Source organism: Periplaneta americana, chromosome 6 (genome assembly GCF_040183065.1).
Source record: "Periplaneta americana isolate PAMFEO1 chromosome 6, P.americana_PAMFEO1_priV1, whole genome shotgun sequence".
In the NCBI taxonomy this organism is placed as follows: domain Eukaryota; kingdom Metazoa; phylum Arthropoda; class Insecta; order Blattodea; family Blattidae; genus Periplaneta; species Periplaneta americana.
The window spans coordinates 60,476,311-60,500,399 of record NC_091122.1 but is presented as its reverse complement, the minus strand read 5'-3'; the positions used below and the strand labels follow the sequence as shown (position 1 = coordinate 60,500,399).

General features: G+C 34.2%; 1 long non-coding RNA gene across 1 annotated transcript; it reads left to right on the top strand.

Annotated features, from left to right (window-relative positions):
- The first annotated feature begins 11,243 nt into the window (after positions 1 to 11,243).
- On the top strand, positions 11,244 to 22,820 carry LOC138702201 (uncharacterized). The gene is made up of 3 exons (XR_011332800.1): positions 11,244 to 11,707; positions 14,291 to 14,404; positions 22,671 to 22,820. It is a non-coding gene; the product is annotated as an uncharacterized lncRNA (long non-coding RNA).
- The last annotated feature ends 1,269 nt before the right edge of the window (positions 22,821 to 24,089 follow it).

The window sequence follows — 24,089 nt, the reverse complement described above, 5'->3', positions numbered from 1 at the left end:
CTGTCTCATTTAAACACAACTTACAAGATAAGGCGCATGGAACTGATCTTTAAGTAAAGTAAGTTGCTTGGTTTATTTTTGTATGCAGCCCCTCTTAATTCAATACCCACGAGCCGCCACTGGACAGAATTTAGATAGAATTACAAAACCAACAAGACCAGTAAGATTCTCAATTACTAAATCGACTCCATAGTTCAACGTGTGACCTCGCTTATGTCATGTTCCATGATATGACGCAGCAATGTCGATTATGTCTTGACATCAGGGACACATGCTTTATGAGCCTGTTGTACTGCACTGTGGTTTTTCTTTGTGCAGGGCATTTTCTTTTGCAAGAAGGGATGAGTGACTCTGAAATGTTAGCAGTGTCATTCCTTTTATCCCTACAATGGCACTAAATTTTTCCACTGAGAAATATCTTGCACCAGCACTAACAAAAGCCTCCACAATTGTTTTATTTATTTCAAATGGTGGTCTTTGGCTCTTGCTTTTGATTTTAGGGCTTGTGTAGCTCTGACCACAATTTCAACCACAGCTAGTACATTTTACTATCAGCTTAGTACAAAAACTTTTACGTCCCTTGGGACCTACTGTCCATTCCCACAAAACTAGTTGGCCTATATACCCTAGACAATAAAAAAAGCCCTACACACTATGTCCTACACTCTAATTACTAAAAATTACACTCCTAATCTAAACTAAAACTAGTCCTACAAACAGTGGAACCTAATATAAACACAAAATTAATTACATTTATCAACACAAAATATACACTATAGTGGCTGTAATGACTAAATTATAATATATAGCCTACACACAAAATAATATAATAAAAGGCTCTGAACAACTAATACAACGTAATTTATGTCACCAGTTATTGATCATAACAAATGATCTGTAGATCAGTAGCGGCCGGTGATCGAAATCCTCGGTGAGGCCAGATGCAACTAGTTTAAGTGCCTCCGATAGGAAATGTTTATTTATGATATTAATTATTATTGTTATTTTATTATTAATATCATTATTACTGCATTATTATTATTATTATTATTATTATTATTATTATTATTATTATTATTATTATTATTATTATTAGCCTACTATTAATGAAAAATAATAATTTCACTCACCAAATAAGCTGTTATACTGTGAGTTTCAGTGATTGTTTCAGTGTGATGAAGCAACCCACATTATATGTTGAAAATTCCCTTTCTTTCTTTTCTTTTTATTTTTTTTTCTCTTGACAGCAACGAACAAGGTCAACAGAGAAGTTTATTTTGCACCACATTACCACTTAACGATTTATGTTGCCCATACCAGGATGCAATAGAAACTCGCATTTTAAGATTATCTGTCAGAAAAATTGTCAGCGATGTCGTAGGTATCTCGGTAGGCTCTCTCTTTATTAAAACTTACTTTCTTTCAATATTATTTCTTCTCGAAAAAGTACACTCTAACAATGAATTAACTACACCAGCACTATTTCTCGCATTTATTTCTGTTTATAGTTTCTCGAAATACATAACAATATTGGCCCAGATTCACTACTGTACTACGAAGTACAATAGTAAAACACCCTAGCTTAAGTCATAAACTAAGACATAAAGGGAGGGAATAGTGTGGGTCTCTGCCTGCCAAAGAGCTGGAATTTGTGTTATTTATGGCCTATTTAGGAAGACAAGTCACCATTGCTATTCCCACCCACACTACCCTCGAGGCTGGCCCATAGATGGGAGGAGTGAAACCTGACCAGGCCACGAGGCCTGACGAATTGTGCCTCAGCTACAACGTTTTAAGCACAAGCTCAAAACCCGCGAAAATACAGGAAATTCAGAAGCCAGACCCGGCACGAGCTATTCTGGCCTCAGGAACAAATTTTACTGCAAAACAGGTCTATATACATCACAAAGTTTTCAAATGCTTCTACAGCGATATATGCTTCATTCAAATAACTAATAAATTATATAAAAACACAAAATTTGATTTCAGTTAAGCCAAGTGACTGAGGCCCGGCCTCACTTGCCTCAGTCAATCAGCCGCCACTGCTGTAGATACAAATACAAGACATGTTTGGCTCTGAAAACATATGCTGAACATAGAAAGAAGTTCAAAATTCACCTACTAGATAGCAGAAGAATGCAGGCCCTCTAGAGTAAGAATTTTGATGTGAAAATCCCAAATAAATTTGAAAAAAAAAATTAAAAATAATTGCGAATGTCTTCATGGGACGTCACATCTACTGCATGGGATTTTAAAAGGCTCGCACAAGGTAATTTAAATATTGCCGTAGAATCTTTAAAATGGCGGGACATAAAAATGTACTAAACATTTGTCATACATCTATACTAATAATAAATCTGTAGCCAAAATTTTTCTGGTAATTTTCGATTTTCCAAAAATAATTGGTGTTAACATGTATAATTAATCATCCTGAAACCGAAAATCGCTTTTTTGAAATTTTTGTTTGTGTCTGTCTGTCTGGATGTTTGTTACCTTTTCACGCAATAATGGCTGAACCGATTTATATGAAAACTGGAATATAAATTAAGTTCGTTGTAACTTAGATTTTAGCCTATATGGCATTCAAAATACTTTATTTAAAAGGGGGGTTATAAGGGAGCTTGAATTAAGTAAATCGAAATATCTCCCTTATTATTGTTTTTTGTGACAAATGTTACATAACAAAAGTTTCTTTAAAAATGATTTCCGATAAGTTTTATTTGATGTAAAATTTTGATACGTTTCATTCCAAGCAAAATTTTTATGGGACCAAATTGCACCAAAAACGGATGTTCTCTGAACCAAATGATCATATTTTAATTATTTGCATGTAATAACAATTAAGAAATATGTTAAAGGAATTATCATTGTACTAAATGAGTGGTCTCTGGACCAAAATAATCGCATTTTAATTGTTTAAATACAATTTAAATTAAGTGATATATGTTGTTGTTTTCTAATGCCAGGCGTTTGACAATAAAGTCATTTGACCTCTTGCACTCTAATATTTTTCAAAGATATTATGATGGCCAGCCACTGAAGCACAGATTTTGAGGTGTTCCTAATCCATTTCTTGGTTTGAGTTGCACAATGGGCAGTTAGGGGACTGATATATTCCAATTCTATGCAGGTGTTTGGCCAAACAATCATGGCCAGTTGCCAATCTAAATGCAGCTACAGACGATTTTCGTGGTAAATCGGGAATTAACTGTGGATTATGATGCAGAGAGTTCCATTTTTTCCCTTGAGATTGTGTTATCACATTTTGTTTGTTGAAGTCTAAGTATGTAGATTTAATAAATCTTTTCACAGAATAATACATAGATTTAGTAACAGGTCTGTAAGTAGCAGTGCTGCCCTTCTTTGCTAAAGCATCCGCATTCTCGTTTCCCAGGATTCCACAATGTGATGGTATCCATTGGAATGCAATTCTGTTATTGAGTGTTATTAATTGAGAGAGCATTTTAGTTATTTCTGCTGTTTAAGTGATATATTAAACGATTTATCCTTCTATCAAACACGAATATTTCCTGGACCAGATGTCCTATTTTAATTATGTAATTACTTTATATTTATTTCTAACAAGTGCAGTGGAGCGCACGGGTACGGCTAATACATTAATAAGTGTTTAATGCAAAAAAAGAAATTTCGATTTTTTTCCAGATTTTGGCAAAGACTCACTAGTGTTCTCCCTTAAGGAACCCGAAGGTTCATTACCGACCTAACATAGTCCCTCCATCACACCCTATCCTGGACAAAGTTAATTCAGTCCTCAGCATCATAACCCATCTCCATCAAACCTTTTGTACATCATAACAAGTAATTCAATTTAAATTATTTTGTTACAGTTGGCCTGTGCCAAAGTCGAATGAAAAATTTAAGAGAACGATACACCAGAGAGAAGAAGATAATGGCAGACAGTAAGAAGAGTGGTTCTAAAACACCGTACAAAGAACCATGGCCTTATTAACAATAATGAGTTTTCTGGATGACCATACAGGGTGATTATAAAGTAAGTACCCATTTCTAGGAAAACGGACTTCAACGAAGCTGAAATGATAATTATAAGGAAGTACAGTGATATACCATACAAAATCACCGCATTTCGACATGACCACCTTGCATGTCTCGACACATCTCCCAGCGTTGCACCGAGTGTCGAAACACCTGTTCCAGAATATCTGGTGTAATGAGGCGTACAGCATCTCTGATGCGATGTTTGAGTTGGTCCACATCTCTTATCTTGACCCTGTACACTTGAGACTTCACAAATCCCCAAACAAAAAAAATCTAGTGGTGTTAAGTCTGGAGAACGGGATGCCCACAGCCTTGTTGACCCACGGCCAATCCATCGTCCCGGAAATGTAGCATTAAGATAATCCCGGACAATGAGAGCGAAATGGGCTGGTGCCTCATCCTGTTGGTAAACAACAGTGTCCAGAATTCCATTGGCTACCAACTGAGGCTCAAGAAATTGTTGCAGCATATCTAGGTAACTGTTTCCAGTAATTGTCGGTTCGCCAAACATGAAAGGTCCATAAAACGTCGATTTTGTTATTTCCAACCAAACGTTAACTTTCGGTGTATCCCTCTGCCATTCTCGGATCTCATGTGGTTGTTCCGTAACCCAAATTCTGCAATTGTGACGATTCACTACGCCACACGTGTGAAATGTTGCCTCATCGGAAAACAACACATTGTTCATCAATTGTTCTTCTTCTGCAGCCTGCACTAAATCAGCACACATAGCCTCTCGGGCGGCATAGTCCTCTTGCTCAAGGTGATGCCAGACAATTTCGAGGCCATATGTGATGATAGGCACTATTTTAACCGTGAAGATTTTCATCGCCATTTCCAACGAGATCCTGGTTAGTTACTGAATGTCATTCTTGGCGATCATTGCCCCTGCCACTCTGTCTTTGATGTGGGCTGTGTATGTCGATCTATTTTGTTGCAGGGTTATCCCCAGGTGAAGGACAATTGAAAGTTTACTAGTAGAGGGGGTGGGAGTGAAGTATATTAAAAAACTCAGGTACAATAAAAATTGGAGTAAAAATATAATGATGTCCCTGTAGTTCTTGATTTAACAACTCTGCTAATAACAGTTTAGTACTGTTCAATACTGCATATCTACTAAACTATACTATACTATACTATACTATACTATACTATACAACACAACACGAATGCAATAGTAGTAGTAATAATAATAATAATAATAATAATAATAATAATAATAATAATAATAATAATAATACTAATAATAATGATGATAATAATAATAATAATAATAATAGTAATAATAATAATAATAATAATAATAATAATTTTTACTTCTCGTGTCTATGATTGTGACACATTCACAGAATGTGACTATAAACAAGACATCAAGATCTTACCGTCGGGAATATGAACTGTGACAATATTGAAGCTATAGACGCGACGCACTGCCTTTTGGCAGCTCAATTTTCGAGTTGCACAGTGGGCTGAAATTCTCTGTACTGCTTCTTTGGAACTTCACTTTTATTTCAGTTCTTGTTCAGTTAATTTTACATCATTACTGCCACGTTTTCCATTTACTTTCTCCCCGTCCTGTATATAATATTTTATATTAGACCCTATATACAGTCTGATCCGTTTGGGTATGGATAATATTAAGTTATTATTATAAAGCTATTATGATAGTAGGAAAAAATTCTTCCTAGTTATATTATGATTAAAAAATAGGAGTTTTTGACAATCAACAATGCATAATCTGAAAGGACAAATGAAAATCGTAGATGATTAAAATATCTACAAATCAAAAGCGGGCACAATGTGTTCTTTGGTATGCTAAATTTAAGAGTGTTAAAAAGAGTTCAAAGGGATTTTCGACGTGAGTATGGTGTGCGTAATGTACCTAAATACGATTCCATAATGTTTTGGTATTGATTGAACATTTGTACAAACAGGTTCTTTGTTAAAAAACATGCAGGAAGTCGCAGGCGAAACCTAGTACGAGAAGCAGCTATCTCTTGGCTTGGCCCCAAACTCCCCAGACCTAACCCCTCCTGTCTACTTCGTGTGGGGTTTTGTTAAAGACACTGTCTATTCACAGAAACCCAGAAACATTGATGATCTGAAAGTAAAAATTACTCAAGCTTTTCAACAAATCACCCCTCTTATGTTGCAATGGACATGGGCTGAATTGCATCACTGTTATGAGTTGTGCAGGGTGCGCAATGAGGGTCATGTTGAGCGCTGAGAAATCTCATATGTGAATGTATGTAAGCTCACTGAAAATAACACTGTATTAACTCTAAAATATAACTCTCTCAAAATATTGTTTTTATGTTAAAAAATGTGTTATTGCGAAGTTCTATCTGTTTAAACATGTTGCTAATATAGTACCATATGTTAAGTATTCTGGAAAGAATAATCTCTTCATTTTTAAAATATATGTCTCTCAGAATATTATTCTTTATGTTAAACAATGACTTCTTTCAAAATTAAACTGCATCTGTATTCTGTATATGAAATGAAAAATTAATATAATTACTGTTTTCTGAATTTGTGAGATATAATATCATAAGTCATATTTAAAAAAACAGATATGATACAAGCAGCGTACAGCGGTCGAATAAAAAAAATCTTTCAATATAGATTAAATTATATATGTATATATTGATTCTTTGGTACGACTGATAGAAAGATAAATTTTGGCTCACGATGACACTCCAACAGGTTCAAATTGAGAACAAGGGAATTCCCTATTTATCGTCAGCTGTCTCTGAATTTCAAGTTAAAGGACATATAGACATGAAATTAATGAAATGTATGTATATCAACACGATTTCAGGTCAATGTACAGATCTTATAATTATTTTATCTCTGCCTCTGTGCAATGTCACATTTGCAGTTGGGAAGAAAGGAGATGGTAGAAAATTTGTAATGCTTTTTAATAGTCTAACGCCCACGACTAAGATAAGTCACATGAAATTTAATGGTCAGTGTATTTCTGGTGCTGTGCAAGAGAAGGCCTGATGGTCTTAGCTACACCAGAATAAATAAATAAATATAAATAAATAAATTAATCAATTAAAAATCTGTTGGACGTAAGGTACATGATGAAATGTTTTCTTTTCGGTGCCTGATGTACAACTGTTTTCAATTGAGTTGACCCTGGCAGGCATTTGGCTAAGAAGTTTATTAATTCATGTAAGTGATGCTATGTAAAGATTCATCTTCATTGACAAGAAAAGCTCAGTAAAGATAATTCGTTTTGTTTGTCTATAGTTGAGTTTCCGAGATTTCTGAAAAGTGTAATCAAGTTAATAAAAAAAATAGAAGCAAAAAGGTGCTTTCAGCTAGTACAACATAAAAATTACAATATTTTGTTTTGTTATAAAATAAAATGAATTACTGTACTAAAGGGACAAAAAGGAAAGTAATGGCATTTCATGAACACACTCTAGGATTCCAGGATCGAGACTATTTTCGTTGAAATTACTGAATTTTCCAAAAATTTAAGCTTAAAAATTTGGAATGCAATGTTAATTATCAACATTAGTTTTAAAAATAATTACTAGGGAAATAGACATTTATTCCAATTATCGAATGTCGAATTAATTTATTTCTATTGTATTATTGTTTGAAAAAGTTTTGATTCCTACAGAGATTTCTAATCTATATTTTCTATCAATAGGCCAACTTTAATTACTACATGATTGACATAATGTAGTATGATAAAAAAAGACGTTGAAATTTGAACTGTCTACTTTCACTTGTTCTAGAGAAAATGGAGACACATGCAAAGAAATATGAATTTTTAAAAATCAAATAGGCCTACACAGATGAACATGTAAGAAGAACTATGATTTCTTAACTGCACTGTCGCAACATTAAGATTCATCTCCTAACTATTATGAAAATGCAGCCAACATACTACTAAGATTTATTTAAAGTCATCTGTCCTCAAGAGTGGTTGACCACTGGGATCCAGAATTATAGACAGCAAAAAATAAAGATAAATGAAACGAGTAAAATAATTATTCTATTTGTACATTAAAACAAAAATTTATGTGTTAACAAATGATAGTGTAGAATTTGAAGAGAGGCCACACCAATGTATTTGCGGAGGAATTGCTGATATTTACGGTCATCATGCACTCAGCTGTGCGAGGAGCAAGGGTCGCATTCCCAGATATACATCACTCAATGATATCATTAAAAGATCTCTGACTTCTTGTGACATCCTGTCTCTTTTGGAACCACCAGGTATTAGTCGCGCAGATGGTAAACGACCCGATGGTCTGACCATAATTCCATGGTCTAGAGGAAAATCTTTAACTTGGGACTCCACTTGCGTTGACACTCTAGCTCCATCTCACTTACCGAATACCTCCAGACGCGCAGCATCTGCTGCTGAATTAGCCGTGAAGAAGAAAGTCAATGAATATGCTCGTCTTTTAGACAATTATGTCTTTGTCCCATTTGCTGTGGAGAACCTTTGGTCCTTGGAGTCATGACGCTAAAGTTATGGTATCTCAAATCGGCCAAATTTTGATCTCCATTACTGGTGATCGCCGTTGCACTACTTATTTGCGTCAGCGCGTAAGTATTGCTATTCAACGCGGAAATGCAATGAGCGTTTTGGGTACTCTTCCAGAGTCCAGCCCTTTGGACGAACTTTTTCTCCTGTAAAATGTTTTATCTCTATGTAAATGTTTATATTTAGTTTTTATATATATGTAATTGTAATGATGAAAATATTGTTAATCAAATAATTTTTTATTTAGAGAGGCCTTCAGAATTTCCAGAATGAAATTTCAGCTGCAAAATTAATTAAAGAAGAGGAAGAAGATGTCTAAGCTAAAGAGTTCTGAAATTGATATTCTCGGAAAAAGTAACGATTTGTGATTTTTATAATGATAAAAATCAAGTAACATAAATGCATTAGTCCACACCTGTGGAGTAACGGTCAGCGCGTCTGCCCGCGAAACCAGGTGGCCCGGGTTCGATTCCCGGTCGGGGCAAGTTACCTGGTTGAGGTTTTTTCCGGGGTTTTTCCTCAACCCAATATGAGCAAATGCTGGGTAACTTTCGGTGCTGGACCCCGGACTCACTTCACCGGCATTATCACCTTCATCTCATTCAGACGCTAAATAACCTAAGCTGTTGAGAAAGCGTCGTAAAATAACCTACTAAAAAAAAATAAATGCATTACATAACTGCATCATAAAATGTATGTTATATAAATTTCTTCACAAAACTTAAAAATATGGTTTAAACCAAAGTCGAACTGTACGGTTCGAAAAGGATGTATCTCAAGCATTAGCTGTTGATCAAGAAAAACAAGACATTTACTGCCCATGTGTTCCTCACTTGAGTGAGAGATAATACAATTGATTAGGCACACATGGGAGGTGCTTTTTGGTGCCTGCGGATCGGCATATAAATATACTACTGACATTTTAAAACAATATGATATGACATCCCAAGATATTAAAAATATTTGTTTAAATATCTTAAAGAAATCCATAGGCACTTTACATAATTATTTATATAATGTTTAATTTTTTTTTTTAACTTTCTAAATTGCATATTGTACTGTGATTGCTACTGCTGTAAGTTATTGATTTTTCTTTCTATTCCCGGGAAAACGCAAGTAATTCTACTAGGACATCAAAGATTACTATCTTCCATCAACATTAATACACTTTTGCCATTAACTTTAAATAATACTATAATACCATTCAGTACTACGGTTAAAAACTTAGGTTTCCATTTCGACTCGAATCTCAGCTGGAATGCACAGGTAAAATATGTCTGTAAGAAAACTTTCTCAATCTTGCATTCTCTGAAAAGACTGAAAAATTTCTTTCCTTCTAAACTGAAACAGATCTTGATACAGACCCTGATGATGCCTTACTTTGACTATTGCGACGTTTTTGTATAGTGATCTTAGTGTTGAATTGTCATTGAGGCTTCAGCATGTTCATAATGCTTGTGTTCATTTCATTTTTAACAGCCGTCGCTATGATCATGTCTCCGAGTATTTCTTTCAATTATCTTGGCTTCGTTTACGGGAGAGACGTTCAGTTCATTCACTCTGTTTGCTGTATCAGATTTTAAATAATTCCACACCTATTTACCTAGTTCCTCGCTTCACACTTTTAGCATCCCACCACAACCGTGATACACGTTCGCAGCATAACCATGTTCTATCAATTCCATTCCATCAAACATCTCTCTACTCTGCTTCCTTCACAATACACACAGCCCGTTCCTGGAATTCCTTGTCACAGGAAATCAGGAGCAGTCGGAGTCTAAAATCTTTTAAGTACACTCTACTTAGAAATGTCTTTAATGAACAGAACTAGACTCTTGCGGAAGTTTCTAAATAGTCTTAAATGACCAAGTTTTTTTTTCTCCTCTCTCTTCTTCTTTTTTTTTTTCTCTTCTCTTTTTTATTATCTTCATATATTACTTAATCATTTGTGTTTGTATGCCATTTAGTAGGACTTTGCTAATCAACATTTTATGTCTTGTCACCCATATGTATTCTCCAATTAGTATATTAACTGAATAATATATCTCAAGTAAATTAATCGTCCAATTTGTCTCGGGCACTTTAGGTCTTATAAATTGTGTGCGTGTGTGTGTGTATTCCCCTTATGTTATGTAACTGATTTTGATTATGTGTAATTTTCTACTTTATTTTATATATTATGCAACTGATTTGACTAATTGTAATTTTATATTATGTAACTGATCTTGTCTATTGTAATTTCCTACTATATTTTATGTAATTTCTAAGGTATTTTCTTTTGTGTTGTTTTATAATCAAATTTTGTATCTCATGTATATTATTGAAACCTGGTTGAGTGGAAGAGAAGGCCTCATGGCCTTAACTCTGCCAGGCAAAATAAACCTACTACTACTACTACTACTACTACTACTACTACTACTACTACTACTACTATATACATTTTGTTAATTGTTTTCCAGATCTATATGGTCACCTGTTATGACAGGCGGATATAAAATAATATAATAACGACAATATTTAAATTCCCTTGTGGTCGGTTGATTACATTTAAAATCAAGCTGAAAGTTCTCAACCCAAGTACTAACAATTTTATTATCTACAGCTTCTACTCACTGATGCTAGTTCCATTTTTTCATTCTCTATGGAATTCGCGTTCATCGCTCAACGCGTAACAACGTCCTTCAACAATGCAAATAACGTGTTGGACTGCATTATGACTTTTTTTTTTTTCCGTTGTTGGTAACTCTGTAGCATCTATTAGATGCTTTATGGTTGTGCTAACAGATGGAGTTACTTGTCAACAATGTGACGCTGAAACGTGTGTTCAGGTTACTGCCCAGCGACAGTCCTGACGTATTTTTATATTGTGATGATTGGTTAATTTATATTAACCCGGCACACTCACAATCACACTCACATTCATACAAATTTCCAGACTCTAGACACCCAGGGAATTCCTCTTCTTCAAGAAAAATTCACCGAGAGCCTAGCCCGGGAATCGAACCCGGGACCTCCTGATCTGGAAGCCAGCATGCTGACCAACAGACCACGGAGGCAGTCATTATGAGTTTTGATTTCATTTGAAGCAAGCAAAGATAGCGCTTTATGAAGAGTACATGAATTAAGGAGCTCAGTTCGATTCCCATGGACAACTAGGATGAACCTCTTCTCACCGAGGTAAGCTTTTTAAGTTATATTACGATTTCTGCTTGAAAACTGCAACAATAAGTAGGGAATGGAAACATTTACATTTTGTAGCGTCAATCCCGATTCTAAGAATAAATGTGTATACTAGGGGCTGATAATTAAATCTCGATTGGACAGGCACATTTAAAAACATTACGGAACGCGCGACACAATTAAGAAATTACTGAAGTGAATGAAGTTTTATGGTTTCAATACATTACATTGTTTCATGGCCATTCCTAACTTATAAATAAATACAAACAAAATAAATCGTATAATGCAATGCTTCTGAAACTGTGGAATTCTGTGAATCATAAATTGTATTTAAGTAGTATTTTAAACTTGGAGAATATGCCTACTGCTAAATTTACCGTATGTAAATTCATGAAAATACGAATCAAGAAAAACATGGAACATTACCAATAATTATAACATAATCGTAATATTACAAAATAAATATTAATAATTATTGTATTTAATTATTATTAATACTATTAAAGATCTAAAAAGAAATATAATATTGATTAGTTTCATATCTGGATTTTCTGCGTTTTTATCTTGAAAATAAATGCAGAAATAGAAACTAGAATACTGCTTTCCGCCCTAAAACTCGGTAATTATACAGAGCCATTCCATTTGTAACGGATGTTACAATTTTACTCATATAAAGTTCAGTATTTATTAAAGTTTAATACATGATATCAATTCTTGCCATCCTAATTCACTTGAATATTAATTTGTCTGACTACTGAAAACAGGAACCTAAAAGTACAAACCATATAGGAGTCCCATAAAAAACAGTGTTACAATAAATGGAAGTGTTGCCTCACTTAGTATCCATTTTCTTAAAAACTCTGTTCACTTTTGATTCTCATTTTTGATGAGCTGATGCAGAAAGTTTGAAAGAGGTCTGGTAAATATTGAACTCACAGAAATATTTAAATATGAAAAAAAATTGTAACAGATGTTACAAGTAAGTACCAAACAGCAAGTTTATATAAAATATGCAATGGAACCCTACAAATGGAGATATACCGGTACAAAATAAAACAATTTGAAATAATTTCCTGGGATCACTTTTTGACATTACAAGTTATTCATCTCACAATTTTAAACATTTTTTTCATACACATCGACAGGATTAGTGAACTCATAAGAGACCCTGGCTCCCTTTGTACAAATAATTTGTTGCCTTTAAAAAGAAACATATGTAACTTATTCTCTGAATGTATTCAAGTTAGAATCATGAAATTTTGCACACTAGTAGACAAGAATGTTTTTAATCATCCTTGGATTTTTCAGATTATAATGTTAGAAATATTGAGATTTGTTACCAAACATACCTACATTCTCCCCTTAAATCATCCTTGAAGACTAACTTTCTTTTTTCTGTTCAATAAGGATGTTAGTTGGTCTTTTTAAAATGATGATCTTTGTAATGCTTTAGACTCAATAAGGGGGGCAAAGGCTAATTGGGATTTCCCAGTCTTTGATCGGGTCAAAAACCCTGATGGAACTGATATTTAACCTTTGCGGTGAATTTCGGTGAAGTCCGGAGGGCCTAATTAGTCAAATCCACTCTCCTCACCTCCACGCGGGGCCCCCTGGGATCTTTTAAGATGCGAAAGAGAGAGTGGTGTGCGGAAGCAATGGGGAACTTCCGCATCTATCTGTCCTGGAATTGAATTGAAAAGTGCATGATGAGTTCGGCCCTGGTAAAAAATTCCGGACATAAACTATCCCCCCAATCGGATGTCCGGGTGGGGGATACCAGGGAAGGGCACATTATGACGCAATTTAGTAGAGAAGAAGAGAGAAGATTGCCTATTGGAACCCTTTCGTCGCCAGGTAAGATGAAAATTTGAAGAAAGCAATGAGAAAAAATAGAGGAGTGGATGTGATGGGAATATCAGAAGGGAGGTAGGAAAATAGTGAAGAGTTGGTGAGTGTTGAATAGGGCCGGAAGTTGATGAAATATCCTATTTTTTCTGAGATATCACAGACAATGCAGGATACAATACAAACTCGTTTCATTTTAACACGAATCAATATAGTCTATGCCTACTTTTATTTTGCATTTATTTGCATTTTTTGTCTTTCATTGTTTATTGGTCAATTTTTAGGAAATGTTATTAGCAAGTACAAGTAGTTGCAAACTAACTTACGCTGGTCAGATTAGTTTACGAGCAGAATAATGTTAAGATTATGTTTTAGAGAACATTTTTTTCATAACCGGTTTTTGTTTTATTTGTTATTTTGTTTGAAGAAGACAAACTATCTCCCAAGTAATGTTCGTTTTTTATATATTTTTTGACGAGGTAAAACGTAATAATAACTGATAGGATTTGGGCAATAATATTATTCAACTGGGTCATTGATTATACAACAAATCCATTTTCTTCGTATTTTCTCAAGTGCGTTTCAGAACGGTATACGACAGCACTCGAAACAGAACGAATTTCATTAACTCCCTTAGCGATAGCTTGTGTATCTATGTTCTATGTCTCTGAGCATGCGCAGTTTCTTGTATCTGGAAATTACAATATTCAACGACTCATTACCTTTTTCTCATAGAAGCAACAGTGAGGAGGAAGAAGAAGACAGATGCTGCAACACAGGTGCCCGAAGTCATTGAGAAGAACGACGCATGGACGCAGACGGAGAAAATAGAGTGTCCTTCTTCTGAAGGTACAGTTATTATTTACATCAGTGACTCGTAGTAATATTTCAAAGTAGGGAAGCAGTAACTAAGTATGGTACAATGAATATTTAGAAAATAAATTACCTACTCATCTATAATTTAAACTGCAGAACGACTTTCCCGTTATGTTTGTGAAACTCGTCTATGACGACATCGTAAAATCGAAATTGTTGTGACAGTTTCTTAATAAAAGGTTTACCAATTTCAAAACTGCTGACTGTGACATTCGCTCTTGGCGTATAGAGTTTCTCATAAATGAGGCACTCAGAAGCAAAGTAATATAAGTGACATTTTTTTAAAAAGTGAGATAAGTATATATTCTAAATCTTTAACGTCACTTCTGTTCAGAGAAAAAGTAATATAAGTGCAGTTCCAGTCAGTGCTGCTCCATGTTGGCCTTACACTTGTATTACAATGCATACAGAGTTTTCACTGAGAGGCAAACTAATACAAGTGCGTTGTTTACATATTGTTGTTCCGTTTCTTCTGTGTATGACTAATTCATTTGCCATAATGGAGAGAGGTAATAGATTACATATTCGTGTACACATTAAACTGGACCAACTATACAATAAGGATAACTTTTACTAAGTGGAGCAACTTGCAATAGCTAACGAAATTCATCCCACTCATACACCACTCTTTCTTTGATGACCTGAAGCATTAGGATGGGCCTATAATAAGGACTGTAGGACGTGGAAAAGTGCGTGGAAGAGGAAGTTGAAGGAATATTCGCGGTAGGAACACTACAGATGCACTTCATGACAGAAACATAGATGTTTCAGCAGAGAGAGATGTGACTTCATTAGATGAGGCTAGTAACGTAATGAACAGCGACTGAGGCTGAATTTCATTTAAAATTTGAAATTTTCTTAGCCCTCTTCTTTCGGAGTACCGAAAACCATATCAACTGTTGCCCTAGAAATTGAATATAATATTTAACCATTCAGACACTATGTATTAAAAAATAATCTAAAAGTACATTTAAAATTGCAAGCCTCATCCAGATCTCAGATGTTCTTCAAACTGTCAGATAATATCCTATGTAATTTCTACAAAATAAACAAAGAAGAAATACCAGTCTATATCACAGACACACTCATTGCTAAAACTCCAGTTGTAAATGAAATTCCTCCATGAAAATGGATAATTCCAGAACATAGCCTACAAATTCCACGAAATCATTTCAAAAATGATCCTCCATACATTCTTAAGTTAGATGCCATGGAACTACTCTGCAGCACATATAAGGATTACCTTCAAATTTATACAGATAAATCTCTAAACCCTGATGATGGAACATCAAGAGCAGGGTATTATATTCCAAAATATCAAGAAAATTACTTCATACCATGTTCATCCTCCTCCAGTCTTGATACTGAATTGCTAGCTATTGATGCTGCTCTTTAGTGTGTTACTCAAATTTCTAAAAGATCTATTTGCATAATTACTGACTCCAAGGGGGCTATATTTAATATAAACAAATATGTACCACACCTATACGCACATAGAATTATTCCAATTCAGAAAAAACTAAATGAACTAAAAAAACTCCAAAAGAAAATATAATTTCAATGGATACCTAGTCATTGTGGTCTACCTGGAAACGAGAAAGTTGATAACGTTGTGAAACAGGCAACATATTTGCAACCAAGACCTCTTCAAGTGATATCTCTATCCAATGCCTTTACTTCAGTAAAGTTTCATTTTATAAACTTATAGATCAACAATTGGCTCTCTTCTGACAAAGAAAAATTTTACAGACCGTTAAAAAGAAACCGAATGACCTGGAAATTCACAAAAACTTGCCCAGACATGTTCAAACATTTTTAATAAGAGCCAGAACAGATCACATTCTCACTCAATTGTACCTACACCGATTTCACATTTCTGATAATCCCACTTATCTGTGGTGTAATAATCATGATGAAGATCTGGAACAATTCTTCTATACTGTCCATCCATAAACCACAGAAGAAGTAAATTAAAATAATCGGTATCAGTTGCAGAAGACACATCTCTGCAATATATATTGACTACACCCCAACTCTGGCTACTAGCAACAGGCGTCTATAATGAACACCGATCAAAATACCCCTAATTTACTATGAAAAAGAAGAACTGAAAATACTACAGTGGACTATAGTTGACTTCATGTTGTCTGCAAACAACTGGATACATTAAGAAGATTGATTGATTCTTTCAGTTATACAGACACATTTTTTGTTATAATATGATGATAAGAAAGCTCAAGTGCTGTTAAGACAGAAATGTTTCAATGTTGTAAGCAATGTCCTTGTTCTTGTTTTAAATAATATAAAAATACTGAAAACCCTTGCACTTATATTACTTTTCCACAGAAATATTTTCGTGGAAAAATAATGCAAGTGACTTTAGAACTCTATTTTACCTAAACTGTTTTAGAATAGATAATTTCTATTTAGAAGTTAAAAAATATAGGTACCAACATACACAACTGTAAATTTACAGCAACATAGTCCTGTAACAGATTTTTTAATTTCCGTTTCAACTTCAAAGTCACTTATCTCAAAACTTACTAAATGTCACTTGTATCACTTTGCTTCTGAGTGCCTCAAATGTCTTTACCCTCTTGCGAATAGAATGGAAGTAGTGGTAGGAATTGTTAGTGTAAGTTCACAAACTTGACAACTGCAGAGTAGCGGCCTCTAGTTTATTTTCCTTACTAAATTGCAACAACTCAAGATAATACAATATAATGGATCTTGAAACTCTTAACTTTCTGTGCTGTGAAAACAGTAAAACGTGACTTATCAGAGTTTTCCCTGTACTATTCATATCATATGATATATGACGTGACATGTGGTTTGATGTAATGATGATATGATATTACAGTATGATATATTATATAATTATGATATATGAAGAGCAGAGTGGAAAACGTGATAAGTCCAAAATTATTCAATTTATTTTTTAATAATAATAATAATAATAATAATCCGTGGCATCACAGTCGTTGAAGGGCCCAGGCAGACCAGCCTACAGCTGGCCTTGCATTCCATGCCGAAACAGAGGTGGACGATCATCCAACCAGAATGGAGGTATTATGTGGTTAGCATGATAACCCCCCAGCTGTTATAGCTGGCTTTAGCAATCGGATTTTGCCAGACGAAACACTAATTACTGCAAAGCGATGTATGGAGATGGATGGACATATTGTTGGCGTACTTGACAAACAGATTTTTTGTAAATCATCTTCTGATTTAGCGATGAGAACCTGATCTTGGCAAACAGTAATGTATCGAGAAGCGTGTTTCGATTAATTTGAATTCCAGTATGATGATTTTGACTCCAAATGTACAAAGTATGGTTCATAAATAGAAGAGGGGAAAAACCTCACCCCTGTCTAACACCTTGGTTTATTGAAATCCAACTAGTAGTTCCACGTTCAGTTCTTATGGCAATTTCACTTTGTTGATAAAAATAGATGAAAAAAAAATGATTTGATTTGCTACATTAACATGGAAAAAAAGCTCTAAAAATTTATTTGTTAACTTTATTGAATGCTTTTACGAAGTCAATAAATGCTAAGTGTGTTTCGATATCAAACTCTCTCTCTGTTTTTTCTATTAAAATCTTCATAAATAGCTATCACAACATGATCTTCCTTTCCGAAGTCCATTTTGATCTTCAGTGATTTTGTCTTCATAAGAATGTAATAATTTATTTTTGATTATCTATAAGTAAATTCTTCTCCAGCGCATTTAAAAGGCTCTATATTTAAACCATCTTCACCTGGAGCTTTCCCGTTATATACCGTACTTCATGAGTTCGTCATAAGTAATAACATCTGTTATGTTGTTGTTTGAGTTCTTTAATGTAAGAGGCATATATCTGTGGAAACATATACGGTATTTTAAAGTGATTAAGTAGAGATTCATTTGGGATAGGGTTTATAACAACATTTTCTTTTATCTCTGAGTTTATTTTCTTTAAAATTTTGTAAGTTTTAGGCCTTGGTAATGATAAGTCTCTTCCTAATCTTGAAACAAAATCATTCCATTTCTCTCTGTGTCGATTTCCTGTTTTGCAATATTGACTGCTTTCTATCATATTCTATTTCAAATTTAAGTTTTTTTTTTTTAATTGTAAATATCGGAGATATGCTTCCCATTTATCATTTATCACCTCTTTGATATCCTCATCCCATATCCCTCTTTTTCTCTTTCGTCTAAAATTTTTTAGGCCAATACTTTCAAATGCGATCCCTCTTAAAATATCTGTTAAGTTCTTCTATTCTTCTTCTATGTTATCTGAAATTTTGATTTCTTGAAAGTGTTCCTTTATACTAGATTCATAAATCCATTGAATACTACTATCTCTCAATAAAGCTACTTAAAAAATAAGCCTATTATTTTCTTTCTTGGAATTTTTATTGTTTCTTGTATGCCATGGTGATGTTATTATAATAGGGGATACAACTAAATAAAGATCGGTCTCTAATTGAGGACCGTTTTCACAAAACTCAACAAACGCCATTTAAAAAATTTTACAGGAAACTTTTTTTTAGTTTACTCTCAGATCTTTGACATAATAATTCTGAAAAAAATATATATTGTTTCTACTTCAGAGATGTATTAATTGATATAAAATGCAACTACTATTCTTATCTTATTTGGAAAAAAATATGACAAAAGTTAAGAATTTTACAAAACTCAACATATCCACTTTTTTAAACGCACATACCTTAAAATTGTCAATTATTTTTCATTTGCAGGTGGTAAAATCTTCATCAAAACTATTACTGCGTATTTTAAAATAATGCTTGAGTACTGCTGAATTAAAAAACAGTTAATTGAACACAGTAAAACCTAATTTCAAGCCCTTTCCTTTTTTCTTATTATTTTTTTTTTTTCAAAATTTGGTATTGACTTACAAGAACTCTTTTATTTGCGTTATTGAAATATTTTTATTTGTGCAATACATTACCCAAATCACTGAAAATCAAAATCGTGCAGAATAATCTCAGTGCAATAGTTCATCATAATCCATTCTATTGTCAGAATCTTTGGCACATCTCTTTAAAACTTTGTGATAAAATTCCTTGTCCTCTACCGAAATATCATTATGGAACTAACTCTTAACTTCCTCACATCATTAGCTTTGTTTTTGCTGACATGGTTCACCAGTGGAAGGTCAGGTGCTTTAAACATTACAGAAGCACTTGTCTTTCTTGGTTTAAACACTTGAACTTCTATTGGTGCGGAAAAATATGTTTTGTACATAACACTTTACACGATTCTTACCCGTACAAGGTCTTCGGTATGTAGGCCTAAGTATCCTCATCTCTGACATTTTAAATGGTAATTTGGTTCTACAATATTTTTTCAATCGATTTTAAGTCATAAGTATGCCAGTCTTTGCCCAAAACTTTTACGTCCCCAAACATTGCCATAATTTCATACTATTCTGATTGCAATGTGATGTATTCATGTGTTCTCAGCCCTTTATCAATCGAAACACACGGTCCAGAGGCATATAGCTTTCCACAGATAGGAAAGAAATGTTTACTTTCTTTAAAAACTTCAGAGCTTTCCAGATAACCAACAGGGCATTAGTCATCATTATGCAATTTTTATTCTGAGATCCATAGGAATCTGAAAACGATCTAGGAGTCAAATTTCTGGATTTTTCTGTGAGTAAACATTTTTTCTAAATTACCTATGTAATCCTTCAATGTCATAATAACAATGTCTAAACTTAGCAGCACATATTGGGAAATCTTCTCCATTTTCACCTCTTATGAAATATGAAATAGACAGATCTTTCTAGCTTTTTGACGTCTTCCTTTACTCTACGCCGTTTAGGTAGATCAAATTTCATAAGTCTTAGTAAAAAATTGTCCTGTTCAACATTTGTACTATTTCTGTATAAATTGTCTCGAAAATAATTTAGATCATTTAAGCACAAAAACCTGCAGCAAGATTTTTTCACCCTGTTCTCAATTATTACAGTTCATTTTGGATGAATGTCGTTATTTTTAGGCCCAACTGTATGTTTCTTCCTCTTAGATTAATGTACTCTGCTCTTAATCTTCGTGCCCCTTCCAGTAGCTTGAACGGATTTGAATACTCAGGGTTCTTATCCATTTTTCATCACTACTCACAGAATACATGCACTTAGGCTACAACAGCGGCCAGATTTATACTGAATTAATGCGGAAACAACAAAATATTATATAATGTTTGATCTCCGAAATGTGTTACTGTTGTCAAAATGCAAATGTATTACATTGTTGTAAAATATTTTAGCTTGTGAAACAGGATAAAAGTGTGAAATGTTGAGTTAGAGGATATGTTGAGTTTTGTGAAAATTTAAGAAATGGATATGTTGAGTTTTGTGAAAACTCTCTACATTGAAGCACAATTTTCACCGGAAAATGTTGAGTTTTGTGATATTATGAGCATTGCATCATTTTCCTCTCATTACAATTGACCAGAATCCGTCAAAACCCGCAATTCGAAAAAAATGGCGTTTGTTGAGTTTTGCTAAAACGGTCCTCAATTCGTTTACTCCAAAGTGTTTAATACATACAACTGAATGCTTTGTTAACGTGAAGACATTTCGTGGTACGAGTAGCTTCTAGCCATGTAACTTAATCTTTTCAGTTGGAAATTTGAGAACTGTAACATAACGTTCTCATTTATACCAATCTGGTAATTGCTGGTACACAGAGGCATACAACATTTAGGAGCCACCTGTAAATAAAAGAATATGGATAAATTAATTTCATTTTTAATTAAAGTCTAAACTTTCTTTATTTCAGTTCCCTGAATTTATTTATTTATTTTTTTTCAGGTTATACCTACATTAGAAGTACTGGTAACCGTTACCACAGTCTACTATATACAGTCGCGAACCTCAATATGTAGTAAAAATGCAAACATGGATAGTTGCCCACCACTAGGATCGCTACTATCGCCTCATCATCGCAGATCTCTCTTCTAGCAGCCGACAAAATATGTTACACTTTCATTGTGTTCTTTTGGAAAAATTAACACCTTCCTTCCATTATTGAAATATTAAATGCATAAAGTCAATTATTAGTTTAATGAAGTATATTAAATTCCACCATAAACTCGAAGGTACCTGCAAGAAATAGGTTAATATTATTTTTGTTTGTGCAAAACGAACTGAAATTTACTATAATCGCTTCGCTCATTCAAGATTATAGCGAAATTAACTATGAAACCAATAAATATTAATTTGCATTTCCTTTTACAACAATAATAATGGAAATATGAATTAATGGAGTAACTTATGTGTACCGGTACTTGTAGTGCAGGCTTACGTAGTTAAAGTGGGATGAGGTTAAGCAATAATAATCACACCAGAATTGGAAATAAAACGTGATTAATAAATTTTATTGTAACAGACTTCTTCTACGTCTCTAGTAAAGTAACAAATAAAAATAACGACAAAATTAACAGCTATAATTAAAAACATATCCTTTGAAAAAAAGTAGGCCTAAGCAATGATAATACCACCAGAATTGAAAATAAAACGTGATCAATAAATTTCATTAAAACGAACTTAATTTTTCTACGTCTCTAGTAAAATATTATTCCAATTATTGTATTTAAGCCATTAACATTTTCATTACAACCAATAATGAACATTTCACAAGCATCAATGTGAAATACGCAACGAGCTAGCACTCGATGGAAATACGATTCAGTCCAAAGTCGACCGTGGACAGTCTATTGTTTCTAGTTGCTAACCGCTTGGAGCGCTTTATCACGAGATTTGCAAAAAATCACCTCAAGCTTCGTGACTGTATATAGTAGACTGTGCCGTTACTATGTGCTTCATCTTTCGATTATTTTTTTCAGACTTTACTTTTATAATTCACATATTGTTAAAAGTTTGGTGACGTACATGTTGTCATGCTATTGTTCATTCGAGTGGTTATGTCACATGGTCGTCAAGACAGGGGAAATCACATGACATTTACTTACTTAAGGGGACCTTTTTCTTTAAATTACTTTAAGCAGCTGTATAATACTATGCAAACTTCCAGTCCCATACAGAAAATATTTGCAGACAAGAACCTAACAACTCAGGCACTAGCCCTTATAGAGAGGACAGGAGAAACAAGTGGGACAAACCAGGATGCGACATAACCATTCGGCTGGACAGTACCTATTTATCCTCTTCATAGTTAGCAAACAGTGTATTATGAAAATTTCAACTCAGAATTACACTGTCTTTTAGCTGAACATAAAAAAACTGCAGAGAAGAAAATGGTAGATGCTGCCACCAACAGCAGCGATCCCGAGACCAGCAAGGAAGATGACCACTTAATGCAGGTGCAGAAGCAGCAAGAGCTGCAGAGTAGTCTTGGAGCCTCCGAAATCGGTGGAAGTTTTGGAAGGGAAGGTACAGTAATTGTTTATTTCTGAAGTAGAGGTGTTTTCAGCTATGCACAAGTTCAGGAGATTTGAATTATTATTGGTACAAGTATGCCTCGGAAATTAGATAATAAGAGCCTACAATGGTTTGGGCACCTTAAAAGAATGGACAGGGAAAGTCTGTCAAGGAGAATATTAAATTTAAAAGTGACAGTACCTATTTATCCTCTTCATAGTTAACAAACAGTGTATTATGAAGATTTCAACTCAGAATTACATTTTCTTTTAGCTGTACAAGAAACAGAGAGTTCATATCTGAAGAGATTGGACGAAGAGTTACTGGATTTCAACAGACGGCACAGGGAGTGGTTGATAAAAATACGGGAGATTGATTTCATGGAAGCTGCTGAAAGAAGAAAAGGTACAGTAGCTAATTGTTTATATTCTGAAGTAGTGGTGCGTTCTGCTATGCACAAGTTCAGGAGATTTGAATTATTATTCATACAAGTATGCCTCAGAAATTAGAAAATAAGAGCTTACAATAGTTTGGACACCTTAAAAGAATGGACAGAGAAAGTCTGTCAAGGAGAATATTAAATTTAAAAGTGAAAGGAAGAGGACCAATGGGAAGACCACGGGAAAGATGGATAGATCAAATTCAGAAGAACTTAAAAGAACGGGGATACAAGTGGGATGAAATAAACAGGAAAAGGCCACCGGCATGGCTCAGTCGGTTAAGGCCCTTGCCTGCCAGTCTGAAGTTGCGCTCGGGCGCGGGTTCGATCCCCGCTTGGGCTGATTACTTGTTTGAGTTTTTTCCGAGGTTTTCCCCAACCGTAAGGTGAATCCCAGGTAATCTGTTGTGAATTTTCGGCCTCATCTAGCCAAATACCATCACGCTATCACCTACCTCATCGACGCTAAATAACCTCGTAGTTGATACAGCGTCGTTAAATAACTAAAAAAAAATAAAAATAAATAAACAGGAAAAAAGCTTGGGAAGACAGAGATGAATGGAGGCATATTTGGAATCGACCTTCGGAAATGAGGACACGATGATGACTGGTAGCGAATAGGGCTTTATCCAGAGGTGTCATTCAGCCATTGCTCACCAGTTGTCCAATTCACTTATTGAATTTGTTGCAGTTCGCAGAACCTGTTCTTAAATGTTTGACGTTAAACATATTAGGTTCTTGACAGAAAGAAAGAACATTATTTTAATATTTTTACCACGAAATTCTCTAGCGTTTTAATAAGACAGTGACAGTAAACATAATCATAT